Source organism: Gracilinanus agilis, chromosome 2 (assembly GCF_016433145.1).
Source record: "Gracilinanus agilis isolate LMUSP501 chromosome 2, AgileGrace, whole genome shotgun sequence".
Lineage (NCBI taxonomy): Eukaryota > Metazoa > Chordata > Mammalia > Didelphimorphia > Didelphidae > Gracilinanus > Gracilinanus agilis.
Window position 1 is genome coordinate 318,301,139 of NC_058131.1, and position 15,484 is coordinate 318,316,622.

Here is a 15,484-nt window from a genome sequence, read left to right on the forward strand (position 1 = left end):
CCCTTCCCCTGGAGCAAGGCGAGGGAGAGGAAATATGTACCCTGGGGTTTCCATGGTGACCTCCCCGCCCGGTTTTCCTACCCCTTCTCTCCTCCCAAGTCCAGCTTAACTCCACTAGGGGGTGCCCTCAGCATTCCCAAATAACAGCTATTAAACACTTCCTGTGTGCTGAGACTCCACGCAGGGCAAATGCAAAGGATAGGAGAGGATATATTATTTATAGTATATCTTACATAATTGTATATTATACATGTAAACATATTTAATTATAATCCATATATTTAACATAAATATGATTATACATTTAATATAATAAATTTAATTATATACATATATATTTTAAATAATATTTAGTCATATTCCTAGAGTCCTTTAAGGCTTACAAAGTGCTCTCCTCGCAACAACCCTGAGCTAGGTAGTTGCAGGTATTATTATTTCCATTTTACAAAGGAGGCAATTGAGACTTACACTGGGGAAATGGTTAGTTCAAGATCATACAGTTCAGAGGTAGCCCATCTCAACCCAGGTCTTCTGCTTTGAAGTTCACCAATCCTTTCACCAAGAAACCTTATAAAAGAAATGGATGGCGGTAGCTAGGTAGCACAGTGGCTAGAGTGCCAGGCCTGAAGTTGAGAGGATCTGGGTTCAAATGTGGCCTCAGATACTGCCTAGATGTGTGACTCTGGTCAAGTCACTTAACCTCAGTTGCCTAGCCTTTACTGCTCTTTTGCCTTAGAAATCATGGGGTTTAGGAAAGAAAAAAGAAAAGAAGTGGTGCAAAGTGATAAGGAAATGGCAGCATCGCTTTTGTCTTAACACCTAGTGGATACTTGCTTGCCAAATGTCAGGAAGCTTAGGATCCCAAATACAAAAGCATATTTTTCTGAATCACAGAGTCTCAGAGTTGGGAGGGGACTTCAGAGACCATCTGATTCAATCCATACCTCAACAGACACTCTCTCTGCAGCAATCCCAATAACTGCTCACTTGAAGGTCCCAAATGATGGGGAACTCACTCCCTTATAAGAAAATCCATTCCATTTTTAGATGTGATTGATTATTAGGTAGTTTTTCTTACTTTGAGCCTACATCTCTCTGAGATCAAGCCTTTTTTTCCTTTTATTGTTGTTGTTCAGTCATTTTAGTAGGGTCTGACTTTTGGTGATCCCATTTTGAGCTTTCTTGGCAAAAAATACTGGAGTTGTTTGCCATTGCCTTTTCCAGCTCATTTTGAGGCAAACAGGGTTAAGTGCCTCCTGTAGAATCACATAGCTAGTCAGTGTCTGAGGCTGGATTTGAATTCAGGTCTTCTGTCTCCATGCCTGACTCTACCCACTTAAGCACCTGCCCTACTCTCCTTCCCTGCCATTATTCCTAATTCTATCTTGCTGAGCCAAGTATAACAAGAGTTCTTCCTCTTCCACATCATCATTCTTCCAATACTTGAAACAGCAATCCTGTCCTTCCTAATTCTTCTTTTCTCCAGGCTAACCATCCTCATGTGGTATAGTCTGTAGTCCTTCCATCATTCTGGTTACCCACCTTTGGACACATCCCCCCTAGATGGCCTTCCTAAATATATGGCATCTGGGTGGAAGCATAGTACTTCAGCTGTGGTCTGACCAGGAAAGATCACGGTAGGGTGACCATTTCTGTAGGCTTAGTTACTATTGATACCTCCTTGGAACCACTTACCGGCTCTGGGACCTCGGGCAAGACTCTTGCCTTCCAATTTCTTCATTTGTAAAAGAACAGACCTAGATAAGCCTCTTCCAAAATCTAAAATCCTACCCGCCTTCTAGGTTTCCATAGAGCCCTTGATCATGATCCCACCTCCATGAATTTGTGCAGGCTGGCCCCACTCGGGGAATGCTGCAATTCTTCTCCTCTGGCTCCTAGAAAGAATCCTGATCTTTAAGGCTTGGCTCAGCTGCCACCCCATCCATGAAGTTTGCACTGATTCTCGCTCCTCCCTGTTCCACCCCCACCCCCGTCTGTCAATGCCTTTGAACTTCCTCCTCAAATCGCCTAGTATTTTCTTATCTGTATATATGCTGTATTCACCCAGTAGAATATAAGTTTCTTGAGGGCAGGGACTTTTCTACCCCCGTGTCTTCTGTCCTTAGTGTCTGTGCACATGGTAGATATTCAATATGTGCATGTTGAATTCAATTACAATATCGTCTCTCTCCCTCTTTTCTTCTCTCCCTCCCTTCCTCCTCCATTCTTCCTTTCCTTCTTCCCTTCCTTCTTTCCTTCCTTCCCTCCTTCCTTCCTTCTGGTCTGTTTTCAGGGCCTCTGCTAGAGGGCGCCCTGGTCCCATGCACTGCTTGCCCCTGGAAGGCAGCCCACTAACAATTCGAGTCTGACTGGGAAGCGTTGGCTTGACCTTCCACTGCAGAGCATACCAACTCAGCCCAAGTCTGCTTTGACTCTACAACATGGTGCTTAAACCAGGCCACCATCATAGTCATTTCTTTCTTTCTTTCTCTAAAACCCTTACCTTCTGTCTTAGAATCAGTTCTGTGCATTGGTTCCAAAGCTGAAGAGTGGTAAACAGGGGGTAAATGACTTGCCCATGTTATATTGAAACTCTGGGAGCAGAGAGTCTCACCCTTGATTGATGGGTGAGGTCTGTTGGATCTTAGAATGTTCCCAGAGGCAGTGAGGACAGGGGAGAAAGCGGTTGGCCCAAGGTGGTATAAATACCTTGGCAGCCCTGGTTTTTGGTTCCTTTCACTTCCCTTGGACCTGAGATCTGCGGATCCTGGTCTTTTGGGGATTGGTGACTTGCTTGGCTCAGCCTTGCAAGATCCTCCTGTCTTGTACCTGACTAGCATTGCCAACCTGTACCCAGACCATCACTCCTCTGATTCTACTGCCCCTAGATATTTAGGAAATCAAATCATCTGTAATTATCTAGGTATCCCAGGGCCCTGGGAAGTGAGCAGGAGAAGAAGAAGAGGGTGGAAAGGGGTGGTATATCTGAAGGCTGTTTAGGCATAACATCTAGCAGGAAGAAGAAGAAGCTGAAAGACATCAAGCAGCAGCTTGCTTGCTCTGGTTTGGCTGTGGCCAGGCTGAGCCAGAGGAGCTAACTAACCAGAATCAATTACCTGCCTACAGCTCTGAGGGTTTATTATTTCCAAATTAGTTTAGGGATTCCCAATTCCTCTTTCCATTTCCCTAATACTCTGCTTCGCTAAATATAGATAAACTATTAAAGTACCTTCCTGGAGTGGTGGTTTTATAACTTCTCTGGGAAGGGAGTCATGCAGTCAGACAAACTGTTACCAAGGCTAATAGAGCCCAATATCCATCATCAATCAACCCCAGGTGGGACCTGAAGGGATATCATCCATTGACCTGAAGGATCCTGCCTGGGCACTGTTAGAAAGGAGGGAGGTGTTATATCATTTAGCTTGGTGGCAAGCTTCAGTTGATCTTGCACTAGCCACATATCTGGACTCCACTGCTGTCACACAATTACCAGTGATAGTATTCAGTTTACCCCTCCCTCTCTATCAGCCCATTTATTTTTATAACACCCAGCATCACAGCTAGGAAGTGTCTGAAGTCAAATTTGAACCCAGGATCTCCCATCTCTAAGCTTGGCTCCTAATCTACCGAACCACCTAGCTTCTCCCATCACATTCATTCTAAACATTTTGGACTGAGAAATGTTGCCAATAGGGGTTTACCCTTCCAAGGGATCCTTTGAAAAGGAGGGAGGATTATTAACAATAATATTATTATTGATAGATGTTTAACATGTTTTTAAAATGATATATTAATAATAATAACAGTATTTACATAATGCATTAAAGTTTACAAAAACACTTATATTACCTTGTTTTTCATGAGTATATGAAGCAGGATAACTAACTCATGTCTCTTCCTTTTCTTCCTCTTCCTCTCTTTTTCTTCTCCTCTTTCTTTCTTTCTTTCTTTCTTTCTTTCTTTCTTTCTTTCTTTCTTTCTTTCTTTCTTTCTTTCTTTCTTTCTTCCTTCTTTCCTTCCTCCTCTTCCTCCTCCTCCTCCTCCTCCTCCTCCTCCTCCTTCTTCTTCTTCTTCCTTTTTTTCTTCCCTTACCTTCTGTCTTAGAATAGATCCTCAGTATTGGTTCCAAGACTAAAGAACAGTAAAGGACAAGCAATTGGAATTAAGTGACTTGTCCACAATCACACAGGTAAGCAGGCAGAATCTGAGGCCAGATTTGAACTCAGGAGCCCCCTCCCTAGTCTCTAGGCCTGGTACTCTATCCACTGAACTGTCTAGGTCACATAATCTTCTAATTTATTTTATTTTATTTTATTTTTTAAACCCTTACCTTCCATCTTAGAGTCAATACTGTGTGTTGACTCCAAGACAGAAGAGTGGTAAGGGCTAGGAAATGGGGGTTAAGTGACTTGCCCAGGGTCACACAGCTGGGAAGTGTCTGAGTCCAGATTTGAACCTAGGACCTTCCATCTCTAGGCTTGACTCTCAATCCACTGAACCACCCAGTTGCCCTCCCTCACCCAATTTATTTTAAATACATCAATATCACTAACTTACTGTGTGACCTTAGGCAAGCTATTTCCAGGCTCTGAGTCTTAGTTTCTTTTTCTGTAAAATGAAGGGTTTAATTGGAAACCAATGTTGCAGAATTACAAAGAACAAACTGGGCTCCCAAAGAGACATATAAGAAAGTATCTCTTTCAACTGTCTCTTTGGATGGGAGAATTCCATAGGAGTGGAAAATTGGATGTATTATGAGATTTTTTTCAGTGAATTAATTGGTTTTACTGATTTTTCCTCTCCTTCTTTTATTAAAAATCAAACCAAAACATTCTTTATTATAAGAGATGACCCTCTGGGAAGGAAAGGGAAGGAGACATTTAGCTTATGTAAGAACAAAAGATATCCATCAAACCTTCTTTTAAAAAATGAAGGGTTTGGACTTGATAATTCTGAAGTGCTTTCCATCTCTGGTGGGGTATATTTAAAATTCTAAGTCTCTTTCTTGCTCTTAAATTCCCTATTTTAAGGTCTTTTCCAGTTTTAAGCAGTTTCTCTGCTGGCAGATAAGTTTTACTTCCATCATTAACATTCTAAATAGCAATTTGCTATTTACAAAGAGCTTTCTACCACCCAAGAACCTTGTAAGGTATGCAGTATAAAGATTATTTCCTCCATATTACTGATTAGGAAAACTGAGGCCCAGAGAGGGAAAAAAATCATCAAGATCACATGGCTAGCAGTGAATTATTAAAAAAAGAAAACTCAAAAGCAAGCAAAACATCCACCATCCCCTTATAATCTTTTTTGCAAAAGGAACCTTGGCAAAATCAAGTCTAGGTTTCCTAATGTCCAAGCCTTGACTATCCTGGCAAAGCCCAAGGGTCTCTCTGTCTGAATGTGCAAACAGGCTAGGCCACTATTAACCCATCTTCTAAGCCTGGGGGCCTTGCCCATTGTGGAAGAGACCCCAGGGGCCTGTGGGGCAGGAATAGGGGTTTGGTGTGGGTTTTCATGCAATGTCTCAGCCAAGATGGCCATCCAGACCATGTGGGATTCTCTCCCCATTTCCGGGGAGCAGAGATCCAAATGGCTGTGTGGTTTCCAAGTTGAATGGTTTCCCCGAGCTGTGGTTGTTTATTTTTATTTCATTTTTTTTCCCCAAAAGACAATCTGTTGTCCAACTCCAGCCCACCCCACACCCCCTCAGCATCTCCTCCCGAGGGAAAATATTATTTCACTAAATAAATGATTTCCAGCCGGAACTGATTATAAACCAAAAACAGATGCAGAGGCCAGGCCAAGTAGGGCTCTCCATGGTACTCAGTCCAGGCTCAGGGACTGCATGGCCCTCTGGCTCCTTCCTGGGGTGCCCTACACACGGGACCTGAGGTAGCAGGGGACAAGCTGTCTCTAGCCCTTGGGCTGCCCAATTCCTTGAGACCCAAATCCTACCCTTTTCCTTTCCTTCCTATTCCCATCCACCCCACCCTACTGGGCCTCCTGAACACCACTGGGAAGTGGGGGCCAACAGGAAAAAAGCTATTCTTTCTTTTATGTATGCCAAGTCCTACCTTATCCTCATGCTCCCTTATGGCCTCATTCCCCTCCTCCATTTAATGGGAGCATGAGACTTTAGGGCAAAGTGGAAAGAATACCCAGTTCGGGAACCTGGGTTTGAATCCATTTCTTGGGACTAGATAAATTTCTTGATCTCGCTGATCTTCAGTTATCTAAGCTGCTATAAAATGAAGGAATTAGATTAGATATGGGGTTCTTAACCTTAGATCTATGAGCTTGTTTAAAAAATAAATTTGATATATGTGTGATATATATGTATAAAACTTTTGTGGCATAGTGGATAGAGCTCCCTGCATGGGTCAGGAAGACCTGAGTTAAAATCTGGCCTCAGACACTTCTGACTAGCTGTGTGACCCTGGGTGAGTTACTTGACCATGTTTGGACCAGTTTCCTCATCTGTAAAATGAGCTGGAGAAAGAAATGACAAACTACTCCAGTATCTTGCCAAGAAAACCCCAAATGGGGTCCTGGAGGAATCAGCCATGACTGAAATGACTGAACAACAACAAATGATCTATTTCAATCTATTTTCAATACATAATCAATCAATTCAATCAATTAGTTCTATGTTCCACTAGTGTCTTTTAAAAAAAAGTGTTTATTTTATTCCACTCACTAAAAGACATTATCCAGAAAGGGATCCATAGTTTTCACCAGATTGCTGAAGGGGTTCACGTCCCCCCAAAAAGTTGGGAACTCTTTCCAAAGAACAGCGACAGATTACTTTTATATAACGGGCACCACTTTCTTCCCAATATTCCTGAGAGATTATCTTTTTGACTTGGTTTGGTTTGGAGACTCACCCTATGGGTAAAGGGAATTCTTAGTGAGGGGTCTGCCCTCCCCAGACCCCATTTCTGCAATGTCCAGCCACTTTAGACTTTGAAAATTGTCTGGAGCAAAGAGGTCACACAGCTACGTAGGTGTTTGAGGCAACTTGTAGCTAGTTTGACTGGATGGCTCTCTAGTCACTACACCAGGCTTCCTCTCAACAAATTGGCAGCCCAAGGATTCTTCTTCCCATTTTATAGGTGATCAATCTGAAGCCCAGAGAGAGACTCCTGTAAGGGTCACACAGGTATTATTATATGATGGTGACTGGCAGAGTCAGATTTTAGACCCAAGTCTTCTGATTTCAACTGATCATGTTTTCCCACCATTCCAGCCTGTTCTTAAAAAAAAAAAAAGCAACAAATTTCATCTGTCAAAATCCTCTTGCTGTCCCCTCACCTCCCAACTGGATGGGAAAGTGAGGTTTTTGCTACAAGGATCTTTGTAGAGATTAAGATTAGAGTTGTAAGCGAAGCTGTGCTGGAGCTAGCTTTTATGGGCTTGGAGAACTGGGATGTTAAATTTTTAGTGAAAGTATTTATGCTGTAGAAATTGTCAAATACCAAAAACCAGGGCTCAACTTGTTTTAGGAATCATCTAGACTTAAGAAAATGATAGAGAAAAGGTTAACGATTCACATTAAAATGAAAATGTCTAAAAAGCTGATTTTTAAAAATTTATGCTCTTAGAAAGTCCTTTTCTCTCAGGCTCCTTTTTAAGTCTGAAAGACATGCCCATTGTTCTGATGTGGTGACTTAGAATCCTTTCCACTAGACTGGCAAGAAGATTGGTCCCTGGGAGGCACACAGCTAATTGGAGAGAAAAAGTCTCCTAACTACCAGTCTAGTACATAGTACATTTCCCACTAAATAGCCTTCCTTCCTTCCTCTCTTCCTCTCTTTCTTTCTCTCTTTCTTCTTCNTCTTCTTCTTCTTCTTCTTCTTCTTCTTCTTCTTCTTCTTCTTCTTCTTCTTCTTCTTCTTTTTCTTCCTTCTTCCTTCTTCCTTCTTCTTCCCCTTACATTCCATCTTAGAATCAATACTCTGTATTGGTTCTAAGGCAGAAGAATGGTAAGGGCTAGGCAATGGGGGCTAAGTGACTTGCCCAGGGCTACACAGCTAGGAAGTGTCTGAGGCCAGATTTGAATTCAGGTCCTCCTGACTGCAGATCTGGCACCATCTCCACTGTGGTATCTAGTTGCTCCAAATCTTGGCTTTTGACAATCCTTCTATTGCCCTGTATTAGGAGCATAAGATTTAGGGTTAGAAGGGACCGTAGAGATCATCTGGTTTAACCTCTACATTGAACAGAGGAAGATTCTAAGGCCTGGAAAGAGCAAATAACTTTCTGAAGATTGTGCAGATAGGCTGTGGTAGAGCTGAGATCAGAACCCAGATCCTCTACTCTAGATCAAAGGTTTTTCCCAGAACACCACTAGCTTGACCACATTAAATAAGAGAATAAGTAAGAGAGAAGCACAGATAGGTAGTCAGAAGGAAATGGAGAGAGAGATACGGAGATAGATGGAGAGAGAGATAATGCAAACTTTCTAAATGTTATATTCTAAGAACTTTATCAAAAGTGACTCTCCTTGATTAATATGGAAATAGGTATTGAGTGATAATGCATGTATAACTCAGTGGAATTTCTTGTTGGCTCGGGGAGGGAAAGTACATGAATCATGTAACTATGAAAAAATACTTAAATAAATTTTTTTTAAAAAAAGTGACTCTTGTCCTAGGTTCAAACCCGGCCTCAGCCACTTCCCAGCTGTGTGACCCTGGGCAAGTCACTTGACCCCCATTGCCCACCCTTACCAATCTTCCACCTATGACAATACACCGAAGTACAAGGTTAAAAAAAAAAAAGTGACTCTTCTGGGACAGGTCAGTGGTTCAGTTGATTGAGAGCCAGGCCTAGAGATGGGAGATGCAGGGTTCTAATCTGGCCTCAGATACTTCCTAGCTGTGTGACCTTGGGCAAGTCACTTAACCCTCATTGCCTACCCTTACCACTCTTCTGCCTTGGAGCCAGTTGATTCTAAGACAGAAGATAAGGGTTAAAAAAAAGTGACTCTTCCCTCTTAAACTGTTACCCATCTCTAGAGAAGGGAGAATTCTCCTAGGTGAGCCCTAGAGCAGAACCATTCCAAGACTCTAGACTAATAGCCCTGCCTCTTGTCCCACTCTACTCCCCATCTCCCTCTGGACCCCTACACTAGCGTGCAGACAGAGATGCTTCCCCCAGAGAAGCCATCCTGACAGAGGAGGGCGGGTGAGCTCCTTACCCCAGGGCATAGACGGGGGGGCCAGTGGCCTCAGCCAAACACTGATTACATTCATGGCCCTGGCATGATTCAGGCTACCAGAGTGGGTGATTTCCCCATCCCCCCATCCCCCAAACCACCCCTCCCCTGGCTCCTGCCACCTTCTAACAGAATGCACTATTCAGGCTGCTGTCCTGGGCAGTGCTGCCCTCCCTACCCTCTCTCCCCCAACCCCATAGTTACATTATAGCCCAGCTTGACATTTTATGTGCACGGGGCCCCAGGCATTAACTGCTGACCAATGGGCCCTGAGCCAGATCCATCTGGCATCCCCTTTATGAGACCAAGATGGTATTACTCTTCCTACCCAATAAGGATGGAGATTATTTCGTATTCTTGGTGGGGAATGCGAGGTTGTTACCAGTATGGGGGGAGGAAGGTTTGGCCATGTGGACCCTTTCCCAAGAGGAAGGGAACATTTTAATTCGTGATTTATGGCTCTAAAGGGTGTCCAAGGGGCTTTTATGCTTTCATCAGAGCTGGAAGGGACTTCAGATGTCATTTAAGCCAACATCTTCATTTTACGGATGAAGAAACTGAGCCTCAGAAAAGTTAAGTGACTGACCAAATCATGTAGCTTAAAGTGTCAGAACAAGACAAACCAGAGTCTTCTAATTTCTCTTCTATAAGCCTCAGGTTCCTCACCTGTGAAATAATAAGAAGAATTCTTGCAAAACCTAACTCTTGGGGGGCAGCTGGGTAGCTCAGTGGATTGAGAGTCAGGCCTAGAGATGGGAGGTCCTAGGTTCAAATCCGGCCTCAGACACTTCCCAGCTGTGTGACCCTGGGCAAGTCACTTGACCCCCATTGCCCAACCTTACCACTCTTCCACCAAGGAGCCAATACACAGAAGTTAAGGGTTAAAAAAAAACTAACTATGTTATTGTTGGTGTGCAGAAAACACTTAAAATTAATTTTATATTTTTATGTCTACATTTATCAAAATATTCCTCCTTCACCCCCTCCAAAAGAGTCATTCCTTATAACAAAGAAGAAAAAAGAGAAAAACCGAACCAGTAAAACCAACCACCATACTGAAGAAATCTAACATTATCCAGTATTCCACACCTATAATTGTCCACCTCTGCAAAAAAAGAAGGGAAATGCCTCTTCATCTCATCTTTGGGTCCAAGCTTGGTCATTATAGCTTCACAAACATTGTTTCAAACAATGTTTTTTTTTTCAATTTACATTGTTATGGTGCTTGTGTATATTGTTTTCTCAATTCTAATTAATTCTCTTTGCATCAGTTCATTTAACTCTTCCCATGCTTCTCTGTATGTATTGTTTCTTATAACCCCCAAATATTCCATTAAATTCAAGTACTATAGTTTGTGTTACCCTTCTCCTAATTGAATGACATCTACCCAGAGTCTGGGTTCCAGCCTATAACCCCCAAATATTCCATTAAATTCAAGTACTATAGTTTGTGTTACCCTTCTCCTAATTGAATGACATCTACCCAGAGTCTGGGTTCCAGCCTAAGTGTTTCAGCCAGTCTAGAATTGATGTCAAAAGTCACAATGAATGACCTGAATGCAGACTATTCATGGCTGGATATAAGGACTCATCCAGTAGCAGTGCTGCCTTTAGACATGAACTTGGTGGGACCAACACTACGTCTTCCCTGATGGATTGAAAGCTCCTTGAGGGCAGATGTCTGTCTAACTTGTCTAACACGATGCTTAGCACATTGTAGGTGCTTAACAAAATGCTTAAGGATTGATTATTCATAATCTATGACCTGGGAAATTTATGTTTTCAGGCCTTAGTTTCCCCATCGGACAAATCTATAACATCCCTTCTGGAATCCTAAAGTCTATGAGTCCCGTTGAGTCCTGTGTTTTCTGAGCAACTTATTAAACTTATTAAGTTCCTACTCTGGGCCAAGTAATGTGAAACAACCCCATTTCCCAGAAATATCCTTCTTACCTAATTCTCTTCCCCCAAATATTTATTTATCCTGTGTTACCCACCTCTAGGGCCTTACTAGGCAACTGGCTAGCTCATCTATCTCTAAGGAGAGATTAACCCCCTGCATACACTAATTTTCTAGTTGCTCTTTTTTCAAAGGATTTGTATCTTAAAAAGGGATGACAAAGAGGTAAATGCTCCTGGTGGAAATCTTGGGTGCCAGGACAGGCTAGGAAAGAAGATTAGTGGGCTCAGTGATTATTTTTATTTTTAAAATTAATTTTTATTTTAAAATATTTTTCTATGTTTCTATGATTCATTTTCTCTCCTTCCCCTCTTCCCTCCCCTCTCCCAGAGCCAACAAGCAATTCCATTGGGTGGTACAAATGTTATTACTTGATGCCTATTTTCATATTACTCATATTTTGCTAGAGAGTAATTTTTTAAAAGCCAAAACCTCATATCACATACCCATATTTACATGAGATAAGTGATGTCATATGCTTTACTTTTTCATTTCTACTCCCATAGTTCTTTCTCTCAATGTGGATAACATTCTTTCCCATAATGAGTCCTTCAGGAATGTCCTGACTTGTTGCATTGCTACTAGTAGCAAAGTCCATTACGTTGGATTGTTCCACAATGTTTTTCAGTGATTCTTTAAAAAATTTTTTTAAACTTTTACCTTGCTTAGAATCAAAACTAAGCATCAATTCCAAGGCCGAAAGAAGAGTGGTCAGAACTAGGCGAATTGGGGTTGAATGACTTGCCTAGGGTCATATAGCTAGGAAGCATCCGAGGCCAAATTTGGACTGAGGACCTCCCATCTTTAGGCCTGGCTCTCTATCTATTGAACCACCCAGCTGCCCCATTAATGATTCTTTCATCAATGCTCACAAATCATATTAGCTAAGTCTTGTCAACTGGTCCCATCACTTTCTGGCAAATAAAGGGAGAAGAAATGGAAGCTATATTGGATTTTATATTCTTGAGCTGAAAGATCACTGCAGAAGATGACTGCAACCATTAAATTAACAATGTGTCAGGTGAGGTTCTATGAAGAAAAAGTTGATCATGGAAGACTTCATAGAAGAGGAAGATTTTGAGCTGGGCTTTAAAGATTGGGTAGGAATTCAACAGGAGAAGAATTAAAAGAGGACATTCCTAGCCCAGGGAAGAGTGTGTAAAATAATGTTAGAAGTGTTAAAGCTGGGAGGCAACTTGGCTGCTCAGTGGATAGATAACCAGGCCCAGAGATGGGAGGTCCTGATTTAAATCTGACCTCAGACCCTTCCTAGCTGTGTGACCCTGGGCAAGTCACTTAATCCCCATTGCTGAGACCATACTGATCTTCTGCCTTAGAACCAATATGTAGTATTAATTCTAAAACAGAAGGTAAGGTGTTTTTTTTTTTTTTAACTTTAAAAAAGTGCTAAAGCTTAGAATGAGCTGAGGCTAGTAGGGGAAGCTGAAAATGAGTTTGGGTAGTAGCTCTCTTCGGGAAAAGAGGAGGCTCAAAAAAGGGAGGCAACAAGTAGTTATTGATGTCTGCTATTTGCCAGGCACTCATTGTGGCACCGATCTGACTTGGTCTCATTTACATTTCTTACACCATCCTCACCAGAACCCTGGGAGAGAGGTGCCCTTATTACTCCCATTTTATAGTTAGGAAACTGAATTGGGCAGAGGCCACACATCTAGGAAATGACTGGTTTTGAACACGGGTCTCTCTGACTTCAGGTCTGACTCTCTCCATCGCACCACCCAGCAGCCCAAGAAGGGATAAGACCACCGCCTGGGGTCAGTGGGATTGATTCTAATGGACGACTGCTCAAGTCGTCATTTTCTCCCTTTGTTTTCTGCCCAGGAAAATAAGCTTTGGAATGGTAGGTTAGAAAACAAGGATCTAATAGAGAGTTGGTTCCAAGGGAAGCAGGGGAAAGAGAAAGGGCCCCTCGCTGGCCATTGGAAGTTCGAGTCACCTGCTCAGGTGAGCTGCATCCTCAGGTGCCCTTGGGCTTAACCAAGGTGTTTGCTGAGCTACTGCCAGTGCTATGTGAAAGACTCTGGTGAACAGAAGTACCGCAGGACTAGAGAAAACAGCAGCCAGGTGGCACAGCAGATGGAGCACAGGAAGACTTGTCTTCTTGAGTTCAAATCTGACTTCAGAGGCTTAGTAGCTGTGTGATCCTGAGCAAGTCACTTAACCCTCTTGCCTCAATTTCCTCATCTATAAAATGGGTTGGAGAAGGAAATAGTAAATCATTCCAGTATCAGGGCCAAAAAAACACCCAGATGGGGGTCAGGAAGTCTTGAACATGACTGAATAAAAATAATAAACATCTTGAAGAGTCAAACACTATTGAACAATAATAACAAATATCTTAATACAAAAGGAAATATATATATTTATCTATCTGCCTGTCTATCTCTTATATTAAGTTCAGCAGCTAGCTGGCATAGTACATAGAGCACCAGAATTCAAATCCAGCCTCAGACATTTATTAGTTGTATAATCCTGGGCAACCTTGACCTCTATTTGCCTCAGTTTCCTCATCAGAAAAATGAGGATAATAATAGCACCTACCTGCCCCGGTTGTTGTGAAGTTCAAATGAGATAAGAATTATAAAGCACTTAGCACAGAGCCTGGCAGAGTAAGCACCATAGAAATAAATATTGTGGTTTTAAATTCTATTGTTTCAATGATTTTGGGTTTTATCCTGATCACTTCTACTTATACCCTTCACCACTCATGAGACACACAATGGCCCTTCCTTTTTAAAAAAATTTTTTTTAAACCCTTACCTTCCATCTTGGAGTCAATACTGTGTATTGGCTCCAAGGCAGAAGAGTGGTCAGGGTAGGCAATGGGGGTCAAGTGACTTGCCCAGGGTCACACAGCTAGGAAGTATCTGAGGCCAGATTTGAACCCAGGACCTCCCATCTCCAGGCCTAGCTCTCAATCCACTGCGCTACCCAGTTGCCCCCTTCCTTTTTAATAAAGAAAAATGGTTAAGTAAAATTAGGCAGCCTGGTGAGCACTTCTGATAATGTGGGTACCATTCTTTTTCTTTTTTTGTAATAATGGAATTTATTTCCTGGTATCTCAGGCCCCGTACCATAGAAGGCACCATTCAGCAAACAGATAGGTTTATATTGATTATGTCTCTCATGTTTCCCTTTTTTCAGTTCATTCTCTGGAGGTAAACATTCACAAATTATTCTTCCAATATTAAATCTGTAGCAATACATAATCTATTTCTACTTATCTCTCTCTTCATTATCTCATATAGTTTTTTCAAGTTTAAAAAAATTAACTTGTTCATCATTTCTTATGGTGCAATGTATATACCATTTTACACCCACAGTCCTCCACCTCTTCAATAAAAAGAGAGAGAGAGGCTTCCCCATTTCTTCTCTGGGCCACGATTACTCATTACATTTATATTATTATATAATATTGAACTTCATTTTTAACATTCTTTTTATTTACATTATTAGAGATATGGACTGTGTTATCCTCTCAGTCCTTCTTACCTTGCATCTATTCATCAAAGTCTAATTTTTCTTCCTGGATTTTGAGGGTCTGCTTGTGTAGTCATGATTGGACTCAAAGTCCCTTCAAGTCGACTCCATCTCTAAGATTCTGTAATTCTGTGAAGCCTAATGCCCTCATTTTACATGGTTGGAAGCTGAGGCCTAGAGAGAGAACCATTTGGCCAAGTTCATAAAGCTGTTTTGTAGCGTAGCTAGTGCTCAGAGCTCATTCTTTTGATTCCGAGTCTTTAATACCCTACATGGTTCCTGTACTTGGGGGCTCAGCCCCAAAGGGGCCTTTCTGAGGAACCCTCAATGTCTCGCCTTGCTCCACCCCACAGTATCAAAACTGTCAGGGACTTTCCTAGGTTCTCCAGTCTCCAACCCATAGACAGGAGGCTCATGAGCAAGAGGAACCTGGGATTCTTCCCACAGTGGCCTCTCCGTGCTGCTCCCGCCAGATCCTCACTGGGGGCTGCTGGCAAGGGGGAGAGGGTGATTCTAGCATGAGAACAAGGTCTGAGGCAGGAAAGGGAGCAACTTTCCAGCTAGAGTGCAAAAAGGAGATTCCCCTGTTGACTGAGCCCAGAAGCTCCCTCCTATACCATGGACCACTCCCTCCATCTGCTGAGACCTGCAGAGTGTGGGAAGGAGGGAAGGAGGGAAAAAGAGAGAGAAGGCTGGCCCTGGGAGAGAGAAGAGGAGCCAAAAGGTGGGAGGCATATCAGAAGAAGGACACACACAGAATCCCTGGCCATGTTTGCAGGCTCGTGAGGACATTCACACACAGACAC